Source organism: Mauremys reevesii, linkage group 5 (assembly GCF_016161935.1).
Source record: "Mauremys reevesii isolate NIE-2019 linkage group 5, ASM1616193v1, whole genome shotgun sequence".
NCBI classification, from domain to species: Eukaryota; Metazoa; Chordata; order Testudines; family Geoemydidae; genus Mauremys; species Mauremys reevesii.
Window position 1 is genome coordinate 12,778,414 of NC_052627.1, and position 25,905 is coordinate 12,804,318.

The 25,905-nt window shown below is 43.1% G+C and overlaps 1 long non-coding RNA gene across 2 annotated transcripts in view; it reads left to right on the forward strand.

The window, feature by feature from the left end:
* The first annotated feature begins 1,382 nt into the window (after positions 1 to 1,382).
* The window catches only part of LOC120405913, a 35,161-nt gene continuing 10,638 nt past the window's right edge, over positions 1,383 to 25,905 (forward strand). Inside the window, exons 1-2 of one of the 2 annotated variants that reach the window (XR_005598982.1) lie at positions 1,383 to 1,422; positions 24,329 to 24,561. This is a non-coding gene — a long non-coding RNA (uncharacterized LOC120405913). The remainder of the gene's footprint in view (positions 1,423 to 24,328; positions 24,562 to 25,905) is intronic. The other variant, XR_005598983.1, reaches the window with a different exon arrangement.

Sequence of the window (25,905 nt, forward strand, 5' to 3'; positions counted from 1 at the left end):
AGTTGCAGTAAATGACAACACTACTATTGACTTTAAGGGGAGTTGGATCAGGCGCTTTATTATTTGTATTACCATGGGGCCTAGAAGCCCGAGGTCAGGAGATTTGGTCTCCTGCTTTGGTTCCTGACTGCTCTAAACTGACTTCTTTTTCAGGAGTGACTGTGGGAAGTTAGTGTGCTCTCAGGTGGAGCTTGAGGAAAATGGAGGCTTATTTTATGCCTTAACAGGACTTCCGTGATCCCAGAGAGCTGTGGAGAGTTCCTGAAGAACTTACCCAAGCCTGTGAAAGAAATTCTGTAGCCAGTCAGCAACAGTGCTTTGTACAGTAAATAAGGGCCATAACTGTTATACAGGCACATTTATTGCAGTAGAATTTTTGGTAGCCACCATTAAACCTGAACAGCATTTAATTAGTTCAGTAGTAGATACAGTATTGTTGCATGGGCTGTCATACTGTAAGGGCAAGACACTACTATCACGTTTTCAGTAACTTAACTGTCCCCAACAGTTACAGCTGGGGCTATAATCTCATATTTGGTTTAAGCCCAGTACTGAGTTTACATGGTAATCTTCAATAGCTGCCCTTCTGCCTGGGTTTGGAGTTATTTGAAAGGGAAAATAAGTTGTTTTGCTTGAAAACCCTTGGTTTTTTAGCTCCTGGATACTCCAAAACATTTTGTTGGATTTACTGGAGTAATTAGGCATGCTGCAGGCCAGAAAGAGAATGACTACATATTCCAGTGGCTAGGACATGCACTGGGAGATCCAGGGTCTAATCCCCCTGCTCCAGTAACTTTCATTATTTAGCCACACTGGAACAGCTTTGACAGGAGAGATGGAGGGAGCACTGTATCAAAATATCTTAGGAGGTGGGAGACTCCCCACTGGGGAGAGGGTGGATTAAAACCTGGCTCTCCTAACTTCTAGGCAAGTACTCAAATCACTGAGCTACAAGGTGCATGCCATTATTTTCTTCTATTACTGCTCTGGCTAGGTTTTAAATGGGACCCTATTTGGCAATCTTTGATCATGCCTACTGGATCATGCCCCACATGCCAAACACCTATCTTTCCCTGGTTTGGGAACCAGGGCTATGTGTACCTCTGGTCGAGAACCACTGCTCTAGACTTTTGCTATCTCATAGGTGATCACAGGTAAATTTTCAGGTTCTTTTATCCCTTAAAGCTAAATGGGACTGTAGCAGGGTGAAACCCTGCTCCTGCCCTGAGGGGTTTAAAAGCAGCCTGGCAGGGCTTGAGAGCGGTTGCTCAAGGCTGGACTGATTGAGGAAGTGGCTGCAGCTGGGGCCACGCCCCAAACGGAGCCAAGGGCCTTATAAGAAGTCCAGGGAAGCTTGAAGCCAACACAGTCTTCCTCTGTCTGAAGAGGAAGAAGGGCCTGGCTGCAGGGGCTATAGGCAAGGTACCTAGAGTGAAGCAGGGCTGGGGAAAGGCTGAGGAGCTGGGGAGCTCCAGCCTGGAAAGCCCCAGGCTGAGGCCTAGCATTGGGCTAACAGGTACTGGGGGTTGCAGAGGGCAGCCCAGGGGTAGGCCAAGGCAGCAGGTCCAAACCCTCCTTGCCAGTGATGAGTTGGCTGATACTGCAGTCTGCCCCAGAGTGTGGGGCTAGACAATGACTGGCAGTAGCCAATACTGAGGCAAGGTGGGGATAGAGGGTGAGGGTTCCCTGAGGAGGGGAGACCCTAAGAGAAAGGGGTTACTGCTAGGGGGCAGTACCCCATGTAAAAGGGCACCGGGTCCAGGGAGGGACACGGGGGCCTGAGGACAGGTGGATCACCAGCCTGCAGAGGGTGCTCCAGCGCTGGAACGAGCTAATTCCCGGAGTCACCAGCAGGAGGCGCTGCAGGGGTGAGTCCGACCCCTCTACAGGGACCTAATCAGTCCTATAGCTAGAGTTAGGAAGTGGCAAAAATGGGAGACGGGTAAGCAGAAATTGTGTTCCTTTTTTATTCACGTTTTTGAGTTAATACAAAAGGCCCAGTTTTGGAAGGCATGTACACAAGTACATGACCCGTTTTACCCCTACCTGACTTGTGCACCCCTGATATCCCATACATGTGTACAATCAGGAATACCTATCCCCATGCACGTTCCATACTTTCCTGTACACATGTGTTGTGGATGCTCAAAACTGTGAAGTTTACAAGTTAATAAGGTTTTTTCCTCTGGCAATACTGGGCTTGGAAAATCATACTCTGTTGGATGTTCGCTATTAAAAATGATGGTCAAAATATATAGTAATGTAGCTGACAACATACGTCACTTTGCAAGCGTAACAGAACGTATAGACAAGTCAACTTAATGTGTCAGACCCCACATGCACTTAAATAGAGAGGAAAATATCCCATACCATCTTCTAGAGCTGTTGTAGGTTACTACTTAATTCCATTATATTTTCTCTCTGATTCATAGAAATGGTACTATTTCCCCCACACACACACACCACACACACATTTTGAATCAATTCTCAAAACAGTAACAATTTTAAGTGATTATTAATTTATTTGTATGACCGTAGTACCTAGGAGCCCTAGTCTTGGACCAGGACCCCTTTGTGCTAGGTGCTGTGCAAACAGAACAAAAAGATGATTCCAGCCCCAATCAGTCTAATAATTCCTCACTCATGCAGGCAGTATGTTACGGTATAATTTCCTTGAGATGGCTCTGTCCATTGGCCAGGGTATACTTGTAGCTGAACATGTAGGCTTCATCTCCATTAAAAAGGAGCTACATGTACCTATTGGGACCCTTGAGCTGGGCATTGTACCTAGACATAGAGATAATCCAGACTGTAATTTATTTCAGTCTAAACTAAGACAAAGAGTGGGAGGGGGAACAGAGGCACAGGGAAGGGAAATGACTTGTTGAAAGCCAGGTGGATCAGTGGCAGAACTGGGAATAAAGCCCAGGTCTCCTGGTTCCCAAGACTGCCCTATCCCTTAGACTATAATTATATTACATTATGAGCTGATTTTGCAAGCTGATCTCATGTCTCTGAGGAAGATGCCTCCTGTGAATAAGGCAAGCAGGATTTAATTTCAGGTGATAAAGTCAGAAAGACTGTTGCCACCCATATTGAAGCCATAGTATACAACAGTGTGTATGGTATTCTTTGAGGAAGATAGGTTTCTGGTGCACTTAGCAATATGATCGGTTGCATTTTATTTTCACTATTCTCTCCTGTATTCTGCTGATGTGCATATCATTGATTTTATTCAAATGATGATCAGATATAAATGACCAAAAATGTATCTTATAACAGAGAATATTGTTTTGTATCATGTTGATAAGAAGACAAAGTTCCTGTGTTCAGGAAACTCGAAATGAAACTCTTCATTTTCAACTTTCTTCTGCTTATTGACTTGAACCATCACATGGAAAATGAGATCATTAGCATCACATCCAAGATGCAAACATCAGTATAATATAACACCATTTACAAGGCACAGGAGGGGAGAGCTGGCAGCAGCCACTGAATTTGAAATGTGTTGTCAATCCATCCAGAGTGAGTCCCTGATTGTTTTTCATGGAGCTTTGGTGAGGAAACCTATATTTTTAACTCAAAGCTGAGATACCGTACATTGCTGGGATAGTTTCCTGGCATTTCAAGCTAATGATTTCAGGAAAAATAGGCTGCTTCTCACTTTTGTATGTAGCCCTTGTACACAAGAGGGCACTCGTGCTACAGTTATGTGGAGTAGATGCCAGACTGTCATGGTTCTAAGATGTGAGTCAGGCAGACTTCAAGACCAAAAACCTTTTTTCCTTTTCTGTCTTTCATCTTGGTGCTGTTTCAGAACTCAATCAGCCTGCTCCTTTGCAGTGTAAATGGCTCTTCCACCTCCTTGCTGTATCGCTTTGAAGTAACCCGAGTTTAACACTGCTCATCTTTACAAGAATGGGAAAACTTACTAGTTGATCCATCCCTTATGGCTAGAGGTGCCAAATGGAAATTGTCAGGTGTCAGGACAATCCCTCTTATTGTTTAATTGTATTTACAAAGCTCTCTATCTTTGCAGCAACGTGCCAGCAGGGAAGAGGAGAATTCTAGGTTTGTTGTGGGTTTTATTATTATTATTTATTATTGAAGCTGTTGGACTCACTGTATTTAACTGATCTCTGCTAATTCTAATAATAAATAGAATATTTCTAGTTCCCTCAAAGTTCAGCAGAACACAGAGCAGCAGCTGTCCACCGGGGCTGCATTTATTACTTTATTTGTAAAGCTTGAAGGATCACAAGGCTGTATTCTCTAAAAGGAGAGATGGAATAAACCAGTGGGGAATTTGCACCACATAAAAGGTGTCTATAATCCTTTTCTTACTGAAGGATGGAGGAGTACCTTTTGGGGACAGTTTAACACAATGTGTTTCTAAAAGGAAACAAAGCTAGCTTTGGGACAAGCATTGCTATTCTCTCTCTAGCTTCCAAAGTGGGCTGTTTCAACCCCAGGTTTGAAATGCTGCAATGTGGGGTTTCAGCACCACCCAGCTCCCACATGCTAAACCCAACAACCAAAGCCAAGTTTTACAGCCCATATACATAATGGTAAGGATTTGTGGTATGATTACGTGGGAGAGAGATGCAATATCATTTAGTGGGGCAAATTACTCCGATAAAATCTGAAGACAATCACACCACAGCGAATGCATACAGTAGAGGAATATGAATTTTACTTTAGGCTGAGATTTACAGAAAGAGCCTGAGGGAGTTAGGTTCCCAACTCTCATTGCATTTGAATGGGAGTTGGGCACGTATACCCTTAGGCCACTGTGAAAATCCTAGCCTTGTTTTTTGCATTTAGCTCTAGTTCCCTGGGACTGAATAAGGTACATATTTATCTTCTATATACCATACCAAATTTGTATCAATATGTGTTAGGGTTAGTAATACAGTTAATGCAATTCTACAGTACAGCTATGGAGTTACAGAATACATTAGTTTCTTTTAGCATAGTTTTTTAAGTGTAGTTTAGGTTGCATAATCAAGCACTCAAAAGTTGGGAAATACTAGATTTATGATTTTTCACTGTAGTAAGGTTGCAACGTTAATTCTGCCCCATTGCGTTTCCATCCCATGCACTGAATGAGACTGGGCTTGTGGAGAAAAATAGTATGTGATCATGTAGTTAAAGATTGTGTCCTAATGCATAAACACAATGGGGCTGAATTAAGGCTACCCATACAACTGCAAATGCGTCATTTCCTAACTTCTGAGTGCTCACCTTTGCAACCTGAATAATGTTCTTTTCACAGAGGTTATGTAATATAATTCCCTAGGCTTATTTTAAAGGAAACAAGTAAAAATACTGCAGCACAGTCTGCTACTGCTTGAGTTATAGGACTAACTACATTAGCTGGCAGCAGAAGGCTGTTATCCCCCAGGAGGATAGACTGCTGGTCAGAGGGGTGGTCAGCTGTGGGGTCCAGCCAGCTCTCCTTTTTGTCCCACTTCCCCAGAATTGAGTGGACTCAAGCACCATGTGGTGCCCTGGTTGGGATGGGAAGAGAATGGGCTGTATCCTATAATTTTCCCAGGAGAATCAACAGACTGTGAGTTGGACTGCGGCCCATCCAGGGCCCCTCTGAAGGGAGAGAGACCAGAGTCTCGATTGGGACTACCTGTATGGTTGATCAGTTTTGCATGCGTGCTTGCTGCCACTGAGTTGTTTGAAATGGGGAGACGTATCCAGAAGGGCTTGGCCAGAAGGCTGAGAACCCATCACCGCCAGAATGCTACAAAGCATCCCCCGCTGCAGTGACCGACCTGAGTGAGTACACAAGGGGGTGCTCTGTTAGAACTGGATCCTTGACAGACCCCCAGTAACTTAGGTAATATCTTCCTTGCATTTGAGAAAACAAACACTAATCTTCAGCTACTTTTCTCTGCAAAGGTGTAATATCAAGGCTAGAGGAGTAAAGTGCTGTCATAGGATGCTGACATCCTGCTGACAAAAAGAAAAACTGAACAAATGGCTCCAGTCTCCCACTTAAAGCAATCATCTTATATCCTAGTTTATAAGGCCAGAAGAGACCATTGTGACCATATAGTCTGACCTCTGGTATAAAACAGACCATTGGAATTCCATGACTTAATTTCTGGTTGAACAAGAGCACATCTTTTAGAAAAACATCCAATCAAAAATTTTCAATAAGAGAATCCACCACAACCCTGGGTAAGTTGTTCCATTGATTACTGTAACGGTTAGCCTGAATTTGTCTAGCTTCAATTTCTGTGCATTGGATCTTGTTTATACCTTCATCTTAGATTGAACAGCTTTCTCTTACCAAATTTCTATTCCCTATGTGCATACTTACAGATTGATCAAGTTAACCTGTAACCTTCTCTTTGATAAATTAAGTAGATTGAAGCTCCTTCAGTCTGTCGCTATAAGGCATGTTTTCCAATCCCTTTATCATTCTCGTGGCTCTTCTCTGAACCCTCTCTAAGCTTTCAACATCCTTCCTGAACTGTGGATACGAGAACCAGACAGAGTTCCAGCAGCCATTGTATCCATTGCAAATACAGAGATAATATAACGTCTCTACCCAAGATTCCCCTATTTATGTGTCCAAGGATTGCATTAGCTCTTTTGGCCACACTGTTGCACTGGGATCTCATGTTCAGCTGATTATCTACCTTGACCTGTAAGACTTTTTCAGAGTCACTGCTTCTCAGGGATAGAGTCCTGCAAGTATGGCCTACATTCTTTTTTCATAGAGGTATAACTTCATATTTTTCCATATTAAAATGCACATTGTTTGCTTGTTCCAAGCGATCCAGATTTCTCTGTATCAGTGACCTGTCCTCTTCATTATTTACCACTCTCAATCTTTGTGTCCTCTGCAAACTTTGTAGGTATTTCCCTCTAATGACCAGTATCATTGTTAGGATTCCCTCTGTTCCCAATCTACATAGTAAGTGCCTTCTAATTGTCCTTTACTCTGTTGCTCTTGAACACAACATTCTTTAAAAACCAGGCATTTTTGTGATATTTGAAAGCAGCCTGGTGACAATGGGATGAGTTATTCTGTATAAAGTCCCCTGTGCCTTATTCAGGATGGAGGAATTAGTGTTGGAGATTTCCTGCTTCATTTTGCTCAAAAGACAGGGCAGTCAGCTGTTTTCAGTTTGTCTTTCTGCAAACAATGCCTAGAAGGGATTTTAATTCTTGAGATGGCCCTTTATACATGTTTTGCATTTATTAAACTGGCTGGGATAGTCCTGCTATTTATTATTATTATTATTATTTCTTAGTGCATTTAGTACATGTGAAGCTTGCTGAATAGACAACCCCAGAGTCTAGTGTTTTCTCCATGGAACAGGTACAAGACAGGCAAGATTCTTATTTTATTTATTTACTTAGATCCATAAAACCTAAGCAAGAGATTCATCCCATGTTCTGAGCACTCTTAACATGTTCATCTCATGCCAACAACCAATATCCAAATACAAACGTACCCCTGCAGACATAGTCATAACAAAATGCCCCCACAGCAGGCACAATGACAAAATCCTTCCATCTCTCAGCCTTCCCCCTTACAAATTGCCTGGGAAAAATGATGCTTCTTCCAGCATGCCCTGAAGGTTAATAAATCCAGGCTTTATTAGACCCAAGTGGGGAGAGGAGCAGGTTCCCATCCTGAGAATGTTTTTCCCCATGTGCCCTTCTTCTGTACCAAAGGGACTCCCATTCGACCAGCTTTCCTGTTTTGGTGTGACATGGTGGCAGAAGTGATCTCTCAGGCAGCCAGGTCCCAGACCATTTAGAGCTTTGTAGGCTAACCAACATCTTGAACTCCAGCTAGAAACTGATTGGCAGCCAGTGCAGACCCTGGTGCACTGTTTGCAGTGCAAGATTTCTCATGTTGTCCTGCAGGGACTGCCAGCACCTCTACGTGTTGGGGACGGTAGTTCATACCATGATGATTAAGTCCTGGCTTTGTTGCTGAAGTTGCTAGTTGTGGTGATTTTGTGATGTGGACACCTGTGTATCAGGAAATGGGACGAGACCTCCAAAAGCCCCTCAGACAGGTAATGTTTTTTTACTAGTCATTGGATTGGAATTGAATTGATGACTAGAGATAAAAGTTTCAGTAGCCCAATACCCTTTTCCTGGGCCATTTTGAGGGAAGCAGTGAGTCACAGGTACATGGAACACTTGATTATATTTGTATTTACCACAGCAACATCTCTTTAAAACATCACAAGGAGCAGGGAGGGGAAGAGGTGCAGGGTATTTTACAACATTAGTTGCTTCTTAATGTATTAGATTGTGAGCTCTTTGGAGCTCTATCTTATCGCTCTATATAAGAGCTCTATCTTATATCGCATCAAGCACATTGTGGAGCGAAAAAAATGAAATGTTTGTTTAAAAACAAACAAAACTCCATACAAACAAATAATATTTCAGATAGGTCTGTCTTCCATCACTTGAGAGAAGTTTGTCCTTGCTCCCAATTCTAGAAGCTTCTTCCCTTCCTCACCAAATATTTTCCATTACCTTTTTCATAAGGTTTGAGGTCTTGCTTTTGTTCTGAAGAACTTTAGCAATAAGGAGCAGGAACTTCTCCTTCTGAGGTGGAGTAGAACCTGCTTGAAAGAACTCTGCTTGTGGTGAAGTAGAATGACTGCTCCCGATAGTGTCAATGCACAGTAATGTGCTAATAGTAGTTGTAGTCAGGGTAGAAAGCAGAATCCACTGGTCTTGGCCTTGGAGATAGAGCAGTGATTCTCAAACTTTTGTACTGGTGACCCCTTTCACATAGCAAGCCTCTGAGTGCAACCTCCCCCCCATAAATTAAAAATACCTTTTTATATATTTAACACTGTTATAAATGCTGGAGGCAAAGTGGGGTTTAGGGTGGAGGCTGACAGTTTACAACCCCCCACATAATCTCTCAACCCCCTGAGGACTCCTGACCCCCAATTTGAGAACCCCTGAGATGGAGCATCTGTATTGGAGCTGTTTCCTTGTGTAGCCACCTGAGTCTTCATTTTCCTGCCAGAATACTGCATGGAGTAGCACATTCTTGTGGCAGTGTTACAGGAAACGCATCACAATATTGATAATCTGCAGTGAAAAGAGGATTGTTACTCAGCTGCCACCATTCAGCCCTTACGTCTTTTCACCTTTCTCTCTCGTTGGCTTGGCAGGCCTGCAACAGCTGCCTCCTCAAGGGCTGACAGCTCTACCCAGAGGCTCAGCAGGGAAGAATTTCTCTAGCCCAACTGATGTTTTTGTTAGGGAGAGCCTTTCCCAGTTGCTGATTGCATGGGGTTTTCTATAGGTAGATGTAAGAAAAACTGAATATCCCCAGAAGAGAGAGAATCAATTCAACTCCCTGGTGATCTAATGCCATTAGTTTCATGGAGGTGACACCTCTTACATCCACCAGTGAACAGTAAAACTTTACCTGCTTTGTTTTTGGTTTTGGATGTTGTTCATGGAGTGTGGCTGAGATCCTGCTACAGTATCATGTGTTTGATTTTTTTGGTGTTATGAGGCCAGAGCTCAAATGCTGTAAATGTAGATGCCAGATGGATTGAAAAGTAATGTTGATGGGTGCCACACACACACTAACGAGAAGAAGATTGTTAGACAAATCTATACTTCAGTATCAGTAACAGTTCTGGGGATTGAAGTGCTCTCAGCATGGGCAGCCAGACTATGAGCTTCTCCATACAGCTCTGCCTGTATACCTCCTTCTTTTCAGGAGAAGTGGAGAGAACAGAGCTTAGTTTCCATGCCCATTCAGTCCCCTACCTCTCTGCTGAGACTAACAGCATGGATGAAAATTGTGATAGTTGCACTCGTGGGTTTTTTAATCTGAGCATATGTCCACTAGGAACTAGCAACCCTGGCTTTTTTGAATTGGGGCAACATTCTAGATAAAGATTGGGCTGAGATTTCCAGAGGGCTCAACTCCCAATGAGAGCTAGCACCTAACTTCCTTAGGCTCAACACAAAACTCACTACTATCCTAGTGGACACAGCTGATGGACATTTTCCAAATTTTATTGGAGGGATGGGGTTTTTTCCCTGTAATCCTTTATTAATAAACTGTTATCAAAAGAAAGCTGTGATGAAGAGAGAAGACGTGTTTTTTATCCTGAAGGTGGTGAATTAGGTAAGCCAAAAACAATTATTTTTGTGTGGCGTATGCAGTGTTAGTGGCAGCATATTGCTTTCCTCTTAGAAATGCTTTCTGAATTAAAAAGGATGATTTTTCTTTTCTGGGACTGCTTATAGACGATCCTCCACTTCTTTCCCTTCAGTTCACACTCCCTTCATGGCTTCACATCACAGAACTTCATTAGGCTAAGGAGAGCTGGTCAGGACTTTCTTCAGATTCCACCACTGCCGATACGAATCAGCTGAGGGGGTCACTGAAAGCTACTCAGGGTCCTTCTGCTCAATCTATGCTGAGAATGTGCCCCTTGTAGAAAAAAGGATTCTTCTGAGGGTCATATAGTAAGAGAGTGTGGTCCAGTGGCTAGGGCACTAGAGTGGAGCCAGGACACCGGGATTCTAGTCCTGGCTCTGCCATTGGCCTGTGGCATGGCCTTAGGCAAGTCACTTCACCTCTGTTTTCCCTCTCTTTGTGTTGTCTGCTTACATTCTTGGGAGTAGAGACTGTCTCTTTCGTGTCTGTACAGTGTCTGGCACAATGGGGTCTTGATCTCAGGGTCTGTAATACAAGTAGTGCTTGAAGTTCTGGGTGTAATGAGGAAATCTTTTATCTTGTGATAGGCCTTCTAGAGAACCACTTGCTGAGCTAGGCCATGGAAGGTTCCGTGTGGAGTTTTGACTTCATTTCATTTTACTCATCAACTACCTTAAATGGCCTTTTGGAGTTGAGAGGAGAGTTTTGCACTGCGGTGGCTGAGTGTTTATGATTACAATGACCTGAACATCTGTGGTTACGTATTAAAGACCTGTTAGTCATATTTTAAAATGTTTTTGAAAGGTTTTAATATGTGGTATAACAGCATCATTAGTTTGTAATTTACCATTCTCAGGTTCGTGTTCATTCGTTACAATAATCTTACTAGAGAAAGGACTGAGCCAAAACCGCAGACACACATTCTCCCTCTACTTGAGAGAGTCTGGATTCAGATCCAAAGGAGGTAAACAGTGTCCTTTCCTAGGGCAGCTGATGTTTGGGTTAAAACAAGGGTGATTTCTTGGTGATTTACTTCATGTTTTCTAAGGGGTCTCTGAGAACAGTGAGTGAGGGCTTGCTTCCAACAGGAGCAATTTATACTGCTTTATTTAGGGAAAAGGGATGTGTCTCCCCAGAGAATAAGGGGGCATGAATTGTGGTCAAGGGTGTGGCTGTATAAGGAGATGGCTGATTTACAATTTATGGGGGTGAGAAGCACCTGGCTTTCTGAGTTAATGGCTTTTCATTTTGCTCTTTTTTTTTTTTTCCTGAAGCTGGCCAGCCACCACCTCTCTCACTTTTTCTTGCCAGAGTATTCTGTCAACTATAAACTGTCTTCCCTTCACAAGCTGGAGGAAGGGGGCAGGGTAAGGAGAGAAGTTGCTATATTTACCAATCCAAGTGTGGGGCTAAAAATATGGCTGGGAGCTTATAGTCTACTAGTTTGAAAGGGAAGGATGTAAAATTAAAATAAAATAACGGAGATATGTATATCTCCTAGAACTGGAAGGGATCCCAACAGGTCATCAAGTCCAGCCCCGTGCCTTCACTAGCAGGACCAAGTACTGATTTTGTCTCAGATCCCTAAGTGGCCCCCTCAAGGATTGAATTTACAACCCTGGGTTTATAGTAGGCCAATGCTCAAACCACTGAGCTATCCCTCCCTAGCCAGAAAACTGGTGATTTTTAGAAAATGTCAGGTAGAACAGCACTACTTCTAGTACCTCAGGTTTTGTTAATGTCTGGGTTGTTTTTTCCCTGCTGACTGATGGGAGAAAAGGAATGTGGTCTGTCAACCTGGAGAAGGTGAGGTGCTTTGCCTTTGTAGCATTGGTTGAAAACAACTGAATCTGTCTCTATATCAAGGATGCTGTTTGGCTTGTGTCCCTTTTGGTTAATGGGAGTGCACTTAATGAAGATTGATTTAATAAACTGACATGGCAACTGGTTTGGCTGGGCTTCCAATCTCATTCTCAAATAATTCCTTAGCACCTCCCCAGAGGCCATTGTGATGTCAAGCTTGGGGGATTTTACAGGCACTTATTAGCCCAGCTGGTATTCCAGAGTCTTCTGTGGCTGCCAAGTGCCCATACATAGAGATGCTTTCTGGGGGTCTGCCAGTGTCTAACTTATCCTCCTTTCACCAACATGCCATATCATGTAGGTCCCAAAGAGGGAAGGGGAATTTACATTGTGGTGTTGGAGTGGTGGAGGCTTTAAATGCCTAGAGCAGGGGACGGCAACGTTTCAGAAGTGCTGTGCCGAGTCTTCATTTATTCACTCTAATTTAAGGTTTGGCGTGCCAGTCATACATGTTAATGTTTTTAGAAGGTTTCTTTCTAGAAGTCTATAATATATAACTAAACTATTGTTGTATGTAAAGTAAATAAGGTTTTTAAAATGTTTAAGAAGCTTCATTTAAAATTAAATTAAAATGCAGAGGCCCCCCCCCGCCCCCGACCGGTGGACAGGACCCGGACAGTGTGAGTGCCACTGAAAATCAGCTTGCATGCCGCAGGTTGCCTACCCCTGGCCTAGAGGGAAGGCTGACATTTACTATTTCTGCCTTAGATTAAGGCCAAGAGAGCGAGCATTGTTCCTTTCTTTGTCACACCGCTGTTCACACTTTTAATAGCAACTCTCATCAAAGGATTTTAAGCAAGCTTCACAGCATCCTGTGAAATAGGGATGTCTTATCCCATTTAAAAGACTAAGGCCCCAGTTTTGTAGTGTATATGAATAAGATAGTATCCATTTTTACTGCATTATTTGTTTTAGTAGTTGCCAGGAACCAGCAGGACCAGTAGTCTCTATTTAGGTAGAACTTGTGTGTTTGTGTATAGCAGGGATGGGCAACCTTTGGCACACGGCCCACCAGGGAAATCCGCTGGCAGGCCGGGACTGTTTGTTTACCTGCAGCATCTGCAGGTTCGGCCGATTGCAGCTCCCACTGGCCGTGGTTAGCTGTTCCTGGCCAATGTGGGCTGTGGGAAGTGGCGCAAGCCAAGAGATGTGCTGGCCACTGCTTCCTGCAGCCCCCATTGGCTGGGAACAGCGAACCGTGGCCAGTGGCAGCTGCAATCGGCCGAACCTGCGAACGCTGTAGGTAAACAAACCAGCCTGGCCTGCCAGCAGATATCCCTGATGGGCTGCGTGCCAAAGGTTGTCGATCCCTGGTGTATAGTTAATAAGCAAAGATATTCTGACCCCTATTTCCATCTCTTACCCACATCATCATCCAATGAACACTCTGTACATGCAAGCATGCCCAAACCTTTCACGCCAGCTCCTGCATTCATAGCTCCATTATGAAATAGTTGTATATCCTGGAAATTGCAAATGAACATACCAACCATTCTGCCATGCTTCAGGATAGCTATAGCCAGTGCTGGCCCCACAAGGAGCTCTTTAAATAGGGTTAGGAATTACCTAGCCCTGGTATACAACTATGGTTTCTGAAAAGTTTGGCCTTTTGCTGTGCATATGGTCATAGCAAGTGCTATATGTGTGGTTTGCAAGCCAAAAGGCCTCCCCCAATTTCTACCAGGATTTCTCCTCCCTTTATACTTGGATTAATACCTGTATTATCATTAGGCAATTTTTTTTAAGTCTCACTGACAATTTTCTTATGTTTGTAGTTCTATAAACTCAGATTTTAAACTTTTATATTCAAAGAAATTCTTCGCAAAATCCTTTTTGTACAGATGGTCAGTCATGTTGCCGGGGGGATCTTAAAACAAACAATTATGGTGTTAAAAATGTGTGTTGCAGGTGGGTATGAGGGGAGACTGTGTTATTGTAGCTTTGTAGTTAATCTGGAAACTATTCCAGCTAGTACTGTTCTTGGAAGCTGCTTTTACGAACAGCTTTTAGAAAAGGAGCCAGGGTGTTTGGTACTTGCAGCGCTCTCTATGACAGAAAATACTTCAGCTGAAAGAAGCATGGGGACTGCTCTAAAATGCCACGGAGACACTGCCTGTCAAGTTGCTGCAGGTGTGGTTTGATTTGATTCCTACCCCCCCACCAACCCCCGCAGTCTTAGAGCTGACCAGAGAACCTGAAACAAAAACAGAAGAGTCTATGTACTGAAGGTCATTTATTTACTCTTCTGCATCTGTTGAAATGTTTAGATGATCCAGGAGAGTACAACTAGGTGTTCAGATATCACATCAATGGCTGTGGTATAATAACCTATATAGATTTGATAGACTGAAGTCATGGAATGAAATTAAGCATAAGAAATGTGTTATGGAAGTGCTATATAAAGAAGTATCAGTATACATGTGTATATATAGATGGCTGGTTAATATGAAGAGTGCCCTATACTGGCATGAATTATATGTAGCATTGTTCATTAGTTCAAAAGTTCAGTAAAATTGCTGTTGTGTGCAGCAAATGGCTTCCTGAGTCCAGCTCTAGTTAAGATGATCAGGAAACACTTACAAACAGTGACACCTGTTTCCCTGCAGAGTAGTCTGCCACGGAAAGACATAGAAATCCCAGTATGATCATTTCTTGTCATAACCTTATTGTTTTTACAGTGGAGAAACACGTGCTGTGCAGTTTACAATACCAGCAGAAAAACGAGTCTCTTCTCCAAAGAGTTCATAATCTAAATGTAGCCAGAGCATAAGTGGAGATGACAAACAGTAGGAGGGAGAAGGGCTGCAGCAATAAAATCACAGTGCAGGCAGGTGTTCAATTAAGTATCTTCTTTAAAAATGTACTATAGGTAACAAACCGAGCAGGAACGGACCAAATGGCCTTGTTAGGTCCTTTCCATCCTCAACACATATGGGGCAACTCTACCCTCAATTAGACGGGCAATGTGTGACTACTGTGGATTTCTAGGGGAGTTGTACCACTAACTTCGGCCAGACTCTATGGTTCTGTGACAGTGGGGTTCGCCAATACATATTTTACAGAATAGCTCACTGTGGTTAACTATACTGGGATAGGATACACTTTATACCACCTGAAGAAATTTCCATCTGTAACTAAACAGAATTTCTATTTTTATGCCTTAAACTCAGCAAGTTACTTTGAGTCTTGTTGCTGGTCACTGAAGCACCCAAGCCTTGTCTGTGTCCTGAGCCATCTATGACTGATGATGTCTGTGTGTCACTCAAAGTACGCTATGTACTTACTACACTCACACCAGGAATGGAGGCAGCCAGGTTAGATAGTGAGTCTCAGCCTATTGTTTTTAGGGGAAAGAGGGGGTGGGTTTGCCAGCCACTGAGGCCCTTATATTTCGCACCTATGGAAAATCCAAGTAACCAGAAAGAATGACTCAAGCTAGTATGATCCAGGTTGGAAGAAAACTGAGATGCAGGAATTCAGTTTTGAATATATATATTCCCCAAAAGGATTCAAATTAAAATTGAGTCACTTTGACTCAGCCAATCGTTTTACATATTTGACCTAGACAGATGGAAATCGTACTGAGCATAATTACAGATTTATGTAAGACAGGAAACATACGTTCATTAGGAAGTGAGAGTCAGAGGGCTACGCTGTAAAAATACAATGTGGTCTAATCTCAATAAGATAATAATCTATTTAAACAGGAGCTACTGCAGGCAGATAAAATTCTCTTCTGTGTGAGTACTTTGACTGTTAGACTAGAGGTGGGGGGAAAGAGAAACTTGAACTATATTTCTGACTTCAGATATGAGCCCTCTCTTATCTATAGATGGTTCTAATATTTGTTTCCAAGCTGTAGGAAAATATCTTACTCCAGGTGAGAACCAACTTCCTGGAAATGCATTTAATGTCTATTTGCAATACTAGAAATGAGACAGTGTTGCCATTACAAGGACTAAACTATTTAAAAATTAGTTTGATATTGGAAGCTGGTAAGGAATAAATATTCAGAGGCTAAATTTTCAAAGTGGCCTAAGTCTGCCCTCTAATTTGTGAGACCAACTATTGAGGCCTATGTTTTTGGGTGCTTGAGACCTCTTCTTTGTGCATGCCAGTATCATTTGTGCTTGCAAATCAAGCAGCATGATACCTAGCTGACCGGTCTGCATGCACAGACCACAGCTTTGGAATAGAGGATACTAAATTTGTACCCGCATCTGATCTGCAAACATGTTCTGTGAATATAAAGGAGATATCTGCAGATTTGCAGGCCTCTACTTCAGGGAACCCTAAAATGGAGGAACCCAAAACTAGAGGCATCTTTTGAAAATTTGGTCCTTGGTGCCTAAATATCTCTCACTCTTTTTCAAATTTAAGAACCATCCTTGGGTCAGAGTCCAAATGAATTTACCCAGATCATTTTTTCCCTCTTGCCTCCATGGTTTCACTGGCAATCAAACTATCTTTCTACATCGTTCTTTATACATAAATCCCTTTGTTTTTTCTATGCCCTTCTCTTGCTACCCAACATAAAAGCTCACTAACTTCCCATCCAGGAACTGTATTTTCCCCTCCTTATACATGCTCTGAAGGCTTGATTGATCATTTATTAAATCCAGTACTACGCACTATTGACAGTCTGCAGCTTGAATACTTTTGCAGCTTCCTCGTTTCTAGAAATTGCACAAATAAATTGCAGTCCAGGACTACATATAAATTAATGGTTCTGAGGCAGGTAATCCTCACATCAGAGCAAATTAGGAGCAAATCAATGAAGTTAACCCCAAAGTGAAAATAGCAAGAGATCAGAATCAGGCACTAATTACAATACTAGGCTAAGAATAGTCATTCTCATTCCCATTTTCCCAAAGTGGTGCCTTTTTCAAAGATGAGTTGTCTTTTATACTCCACTCACTGTGATATTCATGTTTTTTATTTAGATACTGCCTGAATTAGTGATTGTTCCAGTCCATGCACCTACGTCCCTTTCATTCCATAACATAACTCCAAACTGATAGGATAATGATAGCCTCTCTATGCTAGCATTTCCCCCCATCGCACCCTATTATTGGAGGCAGGTGCTAGATTCATTTGTTTAGAGACATCCAGAAATATAAGATTTCCATAGTAAGTCCTAGATAACGTACCATTCAAATGACTACATAGGAAAATTTTCTAAATTGATATAATGTGGCATTTCGTCTTACAGATACACAGAGTGGCTTAACTGTGTTTAGCAGAAGCCTAGAGGAAAGTGGGGCACAGGTGGCTTAAAACTCCCCCAAGTTCTGGGCACCAACCCAGTCCCCACAATAGAAGTCTGCTAATCGTCAACAGACACTGTTCCAGCAGTCGGTATCAGCTGGGTGCAGGAAGCATGTCACTTTCCTCTGCTACTCCATGGGAGGGTAAAAAGGAAGATGACTTATGAGCACGAACAGTATAAGAGAATACAGCACACAGACTATGATAGCATGGAGCTTTCCTGGATTTGTTTTCCCAGAGCAGCCCCTCCTCCCATCTTTAGGAAGAAGAGAATGGTACTGAAAATGGAACACTGTTCTTGCGGCTTTGGAGTGTGCACCTACCACCTTGTGCTGTCATTGTGTCACAGGCTACTCATGCCAAACATGGGATAACTCGGTTCTTGGATGGGAGACCTCCATGGAAAACCCAGGTGCTGGAGGGAAGCTGTGTTGATGACTCAGTAGGTGACCACCTCCTCTGAGTCAGTGGTGAGCCAAAGTCCCAACACACCGATCATGGGCCAGTGCTATCTTGAGTCAGATATAAAATCAAGGACCCAATCATTCACGGCCATTAAAAATTCTCTGGTACTTTTAACAAGAGTAGAGATGATTAACTCTGGTGACCTGGCCAAATTCTAACTGGTAGTATTCCCATCTGCCTTCCTAATAGTCCCCATGCCGTTTCCATAGGATGAATTATTATTCTTAGGGTGGCAAATAATACAAAACATAGAGACATTGCAAACCCAGTTGCATTCCCAAGCAAGGGGATGTTTAACAGAACTGCATTTTCACTAAATTGTCCTTAGCTTTGTGTATAATTCCATAGCCATTGTTCCAGCAACTACATATTGTGCAAAGTGTATGGGTCTTTGTGTGTCCCTTGTCTGGCTCCATCCTTCCAAAAGACTCTGGGTGAAATCCTGGCCCCACTGAAGCCAATAGGGGCTTTGTCATTGACTTCAGTGTGGTCAGGTTTTCACCCTCAGTCTTTTTTTCCATTTCCACCAACACAAGGGTTGGAACTGGAAGTCAGTTGTCATTCATTTGGAGCTGCTCTACTGGGCTTTTAATAGAATAACATTGGACTTGCCATGCTGAATCAACCATTGGTTTGTTGAACCTTCTCTTCTGTTTCCAGCAGGGGCCAATAGCTGAAAATGGCAGGTAATGTATGAAGCTTTCTGCCAATGGTGTAGTCGTCTTGTGACTGTACCCCATAAGGCTTTATGGGGGTGTGTGCTCATAAATGTATGTATGATATAACTGGAATAGGGTTTTGCTACATATGCCATGTAACATCTATGTGAAGGTTATGATCTACTGGTTATGTTCATCCTAGTTGTATGCAGGTACCATTTGTGTGTTCAAAGTTATGAACATTGGCTGTATAATTGCTTTATTTCTAAGTAGCCTTAGTTAAAACATTTGGTCACTTCTTAGGAAAGGAATGTGCAAATTAAGTGCTCAGTACAGAAGCACTTAACAGACAAAAGAGCTTGGAAGGCTCCAATCCACATAAGAAGTCTTCCTGGAGACATACAAGCTACCATGTGGAAATTGGCTTCTGCCTGTAAAGACTGAGTCATGCATGGACATGTGACTTGCACAGGTGACTCCAGAACTCCATTTTGGAGCTGGACTTTGCATAGGAGTGAGGAGGGGGTCTCCACTCACAAGAGAGAGTCTATTTAAACCTGTGAGAGACCCCTCCATTTTGTCTTCAACTGGCTAAAGAAGGAACCTCTCCACCCCCCCGAGGATACTTAAAGGAAACTGGAACAAAGGACAGTAACCACAGGGGGTGTGAGTGATTGCTGGACCCAGGCTAAAAGGAGATTAGCCTGTAAAAGGGAGCATTCTGGAACTGGTGAGGATCTTATCTGTATTGTCGGAGAAAAACTCAGTTCTCTCTTTCTGTTTGGGTGCAGCAAAATCAAATACTATATTCTTTCTCTAGTAATTACAATAGAGGGAGGGAGTGTCCTAGGAAACAGGGTTGCCCCTTGTCCCGGACAGGTCTCTCTCAATTGGTAAACAATTACAGCAAGCATTTATACCTTTGTTACAGACAATAGCTAGCAATAATACAGACAGTAAAGAGAAACAATTGCATTTGTTTATACCTAAGCCTTTCTGCTATCTTATTTGTCTCACTACTAGAAAAAGCAAGACTGCATATTCGGTTATCTGAATTGCAAGGTCGTAATAACTTTTCACACAGTTCACTCTGTCTCACATTATCTTGCTTCTACAAATCTCACGTCATTAGGGTCACAGCTAGCCTAACTCATGCTAACTAACTGACATGCATTAAGATCCCTTCAAATCCTTGTTAATTATTTCCTGGCTTCCACAGTATTCAGTTTGATTAGACATAGATTTGCGCATTTTATTTTATTTTGCTTGGTAACTTACTTTGTTCTGTCTGTTACTACTTGGAACCACTTAAATCTTACTGTCTGTATTTAATAAAATCACTTTTTACTTATTAATTAACTCAGAGTATGTATTAATACCTGGGGGAGCAAACAACTGTGCATATCTCTCTATCAATGTTATAGGGGGCGAACAATTTATGAGTTTACCCTGCATAAGCTTTATACAGGGTAAAACGGATTTATTTGGGTTTAGACCCCATTGGGAGTTGGGCACCTGAGTGCTAAAGACAAGCACACTTCTGTGAGTTGTTTTCAGGTAAACCTGCAGCTTTGGGGCAGGTAATTCAGACTCTGGGTCTTTGTTGGAGCAGACAGGAGTGTGTGGCTCAGCAAGACAGGGTGCTGGGGTCCTGAGCTGGCAGGGGAAACAGGGGCAGAAGTAGTCTTGGCACATCGGTCAGCAGCTCCCAAGGGGGTTTCTGTGATCCAACTCGTCATACATGTACGTCATGGGTTGGGTAGGGTGTAGGCAGGGCTGGCTCCAGGCACCAGCTGAGCAATCTGGTGCTTGGGGCGGCATATTCTATGGGGTGGCATTTCGCCCAATCCTAGGGCAGCACGGCTGTTTTTGGTTTACCGCTCCGGCCGCTCTGTAGGGGGCAGCAGTGCGGAGGAGGGGAGCACCCTGCAGCAAACCGGGCAGGGCAGCCCCTGTTCTTCCCTCTCCACCGAGCGGAGCGGAGCCCTCCCGGCAGGCGGCACAGTGGTCGGGACCGCGGGACAAGCGCCCCACTGAAGCCCTGGCTGCCCCCCTGCTCTCTCTCTCTCTCCCCCGCTCCCTCCCCTTCCTCCCCGCTAGACTGGGTGCGCACTCCATTGCACATCTGCAGCACAGGGAGTCCCCCTGCACCCTGGCTCCGGCCATGCCCCAGGTTTTTTGTTTTGTTCATAGAATCATAGCACTTAAGATCAGAAGGGACCATTATGATCATCTAGGCTGACCTCCCGCAAAATGCAGGCCACAAAAGCTGACCCACCCACTCTTGAAATAATTCTCTCCCTTGACTCAGCTGTTGCAGTCCCCAAATCCTGGTTTAAAGACTTCAAGTAGCAGATAATCCACCAGCAAGCGACCCCTGCCCCATGCTTCGGAGGAAGGCGAAAAACCTCCAGGGCCACTGCCAATCTACCCTGGAGGAAAATTCCTTCCCGACCCCAAATATGGCGATCAGCTGAACCCCAAGCATGTGGGCAAGACTCTCCAGCCAGACACTCAGGAAAAAGACTTTCAATATCCCAACATTGACCCTCGGTACTAATTACCAGTGGCGGCACGTTATTGACCTATTGACTAAATAGTGTTATCCTATCAAACCATTCCCTCCATAAGCTTAAACTTAAAGCCAGAGAGGTCCTTCGCCCCCACTGTTTCCCTCGGTAGGCTGTTCCAGAATTTCACTCCCCTGATGGTTAGAAACCTTTGTCTAATTTCAAGCCTAAACTTCCTGACTGCCAATTTATATCCATTTGTTCTCGTGTCCACATTAGTACTGAGCTGAAATAATTCCTCTCCCTCCCTGGTATTTATCCCTCTGATATATTTAAAGAGAGCAATCATATTTCCTCTCAACCTTCTTTTGGTTAAGGAAAACAAACCGAGCTCCTCAAGCCTCTTTTCATATGACAGGCTTTCCATTCCTTGGATCATTCTAGTGGCCCTTCTTTGTACCCGTTCCAGTTTGAATTCATCCTTCTTAAACATGGGAGACAAAACTGCACACAGTACTCCAAATGAGGTCTCACCAATGCCTTGTATAATGGGACTAGCACCTCCTTATCTCTACTAGAAATACCTCGCCTAATGCATCCCAAGACCACATTAGCTTTTTTAACGGCCACATCACATTGCCGACTCATAGTCATCCTGCGATCAACCAGGACTCCGAGGTCCTTCTCCTCTTCCGTTACTTCCAACTGGTGCGTCCCCAGCTTATAACTAAAATTCCTGTTAGTCATCCCTAAATGCATAACCTTACACTTCTCACTATTGAATTTCATCCTATTACTAATACTCCAGTTTACAAGGTCATCCAAATCTCCCTGGAGGATATCCCGATCCTTCTCCGAATTGGCAATACCTCCCAGCTTTGTGTCATCCGCAAACTTTATCAGCCCACTCCTACTCTTGGTTCCCAGGTCAGCGATAAATAGATTGAATAAAATCGGACCCAAAACCGAACCTTGAGGAACTCCACTGGTAACCCCCCTTCAATATGACCCTCTGCAGTCTCCCCTTTAACCAGCTCCTTATCCACCTCTGGATTTTCATTTCGATCCCCATCTTTTCCAATTTAACCAGTAATTCCTCATGCGGTACCGTATCAAACGCCTTACTGAAATCCAGATATATTAGATCTACCGCATTTCCCTTGTCTAAAAAATCTGTTACTTTCTCAAAGAAGGAGATCAGGTTGGTTTGGCACGATCTACCTTTTGTAAAACCATGTTGTAATTTGTCCCAATTGCCATTGACCTCAAGGTCCGTAACTACTCTCTCCTTTAATATTTTTTCCATGACTTTGCATACTACAGATGTTAAACTAACAGGCCTGTAGTTACCCGGGTCACTTTTTTTCCCCTTCTTGAAAATAGGAACTATATTAGCTAATCTCCAGTCAAACGGTACAACCCCCGAGTTCAGAGATTCATTAAAAATTTACGCTAACGGGCTTGCAATTTCACTCGCCAATTCCTTTAATATTCTAGGATGAAGATTATCCGGGCCGCCTGATTTACTACCGTTAAGCTGTTCAAGTTTGGCTTCTACCTCAGATACTGTAATTTCCAACCCCGTACCTTCATTCCCATCAGTCACTCTGCCACTATTCCTAAGCCCTTCATTATCCTTATTAAAGACCGAGGCAAAATATTCGTTTAGATATTGTGCCATGCCTAGCTTATCCTTGATCTCCACTCCGTTTACAGTTTTAAGCGGTCCCACTTCTTCTTTCTTAGTTTTCTTCCTATTTATATGGCTAAAAAAACCTTTTACTATTGGTATTAATTCCCTTCGCAAGGTCCATCTCTACCTGGCTTTTGGCTTTTCTCACTGCATCCCTACACCCCCTGACCTCAAAAAGGTAGGTTTCTTTGCTGATCCCTCCCATCTTCCACTCCCTGTACGCTTTCTGTTTTTTCTTAATCACCCCTCTGAGACGCTTGCTCATCCAGCTCGGTCTAAAACTGCTACCTACGAATTGTTTTCCCTTTCTCGGGATACAGGCCTCTGGCAGCTCCTGCAACTTCAACCTGAAATAATCCCAGACGTCTTCCGCCTTTAGATCCCTAAATATGTTAGTCCAATCCACTTCCCTAACTAGTCGCCTTAATTTCGTAAAGTTAGCCCTTTTGAAATCGTAAACCTTAGTCTCAGATGCAATTGTGTTTATCCTTCCATTTATTTTGAACCGAATTAGCTCATGATCACTCGAGCCAAGTTTGTCCCCTACAACCATTTCTTCAACAAGGTCCTCACTACTCACCAAAACCAAATCTAAAATGGCATCCCCCCCTCATTGGTTCAGTAACTACTTGATGAAGGAATTCATCAGCTATCACGTCTAGGAAAAGCTGAGCCCTATTATTATTACTAGCATTTGTTCCCCAATCTATATCCGGGAAGTTAAAGTCTCCCATGAGACATGTTTTGTTTTCTTTCCCTGCTTTGCCACTCCGGCCATGCTGCAGGTCCCTCCCCACCGCTTTGCTGCTCCTGCCACGCCACAGGTTTTTTTGTTTTTGTTTTGTTTTTTTCCCCTCCTGCTTTGCCGCTCCACCCCCCCCCCTTTTTTTTTTTTTGCTTGTGGTGGCAAAAAAGCCAGAGCCGGCCCTGGATGTAGGTGAATTCTCACCTAAAACATAAGCTTTGATTGTCATTATCTTAGCCTGTATAACTGAAGATATTAATTCAGATGAATAGCTCTGCACAAATTAGGACATTCTTCAACCACTATTTTCTGGTGACTTGAAATTAAAGAAACAGGGATATATATAATCCTTGTGCCAGTTATTTATCAGATTTTTTTAGATGGGGCCCCCGAAAGCTATGCACTTAAATTCATGTTTAGGGTCTCATGGAAGTGCCCTGATTTTCAGAGGTGCTGAGTACTCACCACTTCCACTGATTTTTGTAATAGTGAGAACTGTAGGTGTTTGGCACCTCTGAAAATCACAAAAACATGAAAGTAGCCATACTGGATAAGACCAGTGGTTCATCTGCTCCAGTAGCCTGTATCTGGTAGTAGTTAGTACCAGTAGCTGTTTATTTAGGTGCCTGAGCATGGCTTTAGGTGTCTAACTTTAAGCATCCACCTCTAGAAAATTCTGGCCTAAATGCTGTGCAGCAAGTGAAGCACATCACAGCAAACACTTGTGGAAAAAAATGCAAAAGCCACTCTCTCAGGTCTTGGAAAGAAGTAACATTGATCTGAAGCTTAAAACTTCAGTAAGCAGATCATCTTACTTAATTTATTTCTACAGATGATTGGATATCCCTCTGAGGAAGCTATGTTATTCAGGCATGGCCAACCATAAGTGTCTGAGTTCCTGTGCTGACACTCAGTATTTCTCATTTCTCTTTCTTTCAGCAGCCATGATCTCCTAATCCCTGGCAATGGCTGTACCTGTAAGAGTCTAGGAAGAAGCATGCTGGCACTCAGTCGGAGCTGATAGCTTGTCCAATGAAAGGAACAAAACCCTGGCTCCTTGGCTATTTAGGGACTGATCCTCTGTGGAGCTAAACATCATGAATTTGCACTCTCTGTATGGGAGTTGAGGGTTCAGTATCTGATGCACATACATGCGGCACACTGGCGCATAGGTGAGTAATTAAATGAACTTTATTTCCTGCTAGCCTAGATCATTTATATTTCTCCCATAAGACACCCAAATGGCTGCTTTAAACAACTAACACCACATACTGTACCCTGCAGGATTTTGTCCTTCGAGGATCAGGCTTGAGAAAAGCAGTTTGGCAGATAGGACAGAAATATGCTTGTTCTTTTGTAAGCCAAGCAACCTGCCAACTGTCATTCATTGGGAGGAGTTGGGGTGCAGGGGGATTCTGCATTCAGCTATTTAATTTTTAAAGTAGAAAGATCCACAGCACCTAATAGCTCATGCTGAAGCTCACTTATGTTTTTACTGGCAATATTATCATTATTGTTAAGAGTAGCTCTCTTGGCTCATTTAAAAGCCCTCTGTATTTTCTGAGCTTGTTCCATGGCTTTATCATAGGCTGATGAAAAAGGAAACAAATGTCAGTGTGATAAAAGGGAGATAATTAAATGGACAGTTTGCTGCCTTAGTGGAAGGAGCTGATCGCATACCCAGGGGACAGACTATTAGTTTGAGGAGGTGGGAGGGGAGATGCAACAGATCAGCTTTCAGTTCAGAGCCTGATCCAATTCTGACCCTGCCTAACAATCAGGGTAACATTTTGAAATGTGGTTGCAAGTTGATCACCTCCCTTCCATCTGTGTGACACTTCCTAGGTAAATCTGGCTGGAAATAGCATGGGAGAGGCTATTGTGCTGTTGTCACCACCTAGCTCCATCTGGAAAGTGAAGTAGCCTGCTTGTCTCTTCTCGCACGACTCCCTGTTTTCCATATTTTGAATATGTGCTTGTGCACACCCTTGTTATACTGCTGCTATGAGAAAAGGGAAGGTTGGGTGGCTGAATGTGGATAGATGTGGTCCATACCTCAATGCCAGCAGGGCTATTTAGGTTGACCCAGGTAACACTGAGAAAGTTAGGAAGACTAATTTCAAGAGGGGCAAAACAATTAAAAATAAGTGGGGGTGTGTACACAAAAACTTACTCTAACACTACGGGGAGGGATTTGGCCAAAATCTTCAGAAGGGGTTAATGATTTTGCGTGCCTCTGTTTTTTGGGTACTGAGCTTGAGACTCCATGAAGGAGCCTGATTTTCAGAGAGAGCTAAACATGGGGCCGCTGAAAATCTGGTTGCTTTATGGTGTGTCAAATTAGGCACCCAAAACAACTGATTTTTGAAAAGCTTGGCCATGTGTATGAGCAAAGAACAGTGCTCTTCAGTAAGAGCAGCTGCTGAATGGTCCCAGGCCCAGATATCTGTATGTAGGGCACAGCCGAATATCCCTTCCCTGGTATTTGAAAAACAGCAACAACAAAACAACCAAAC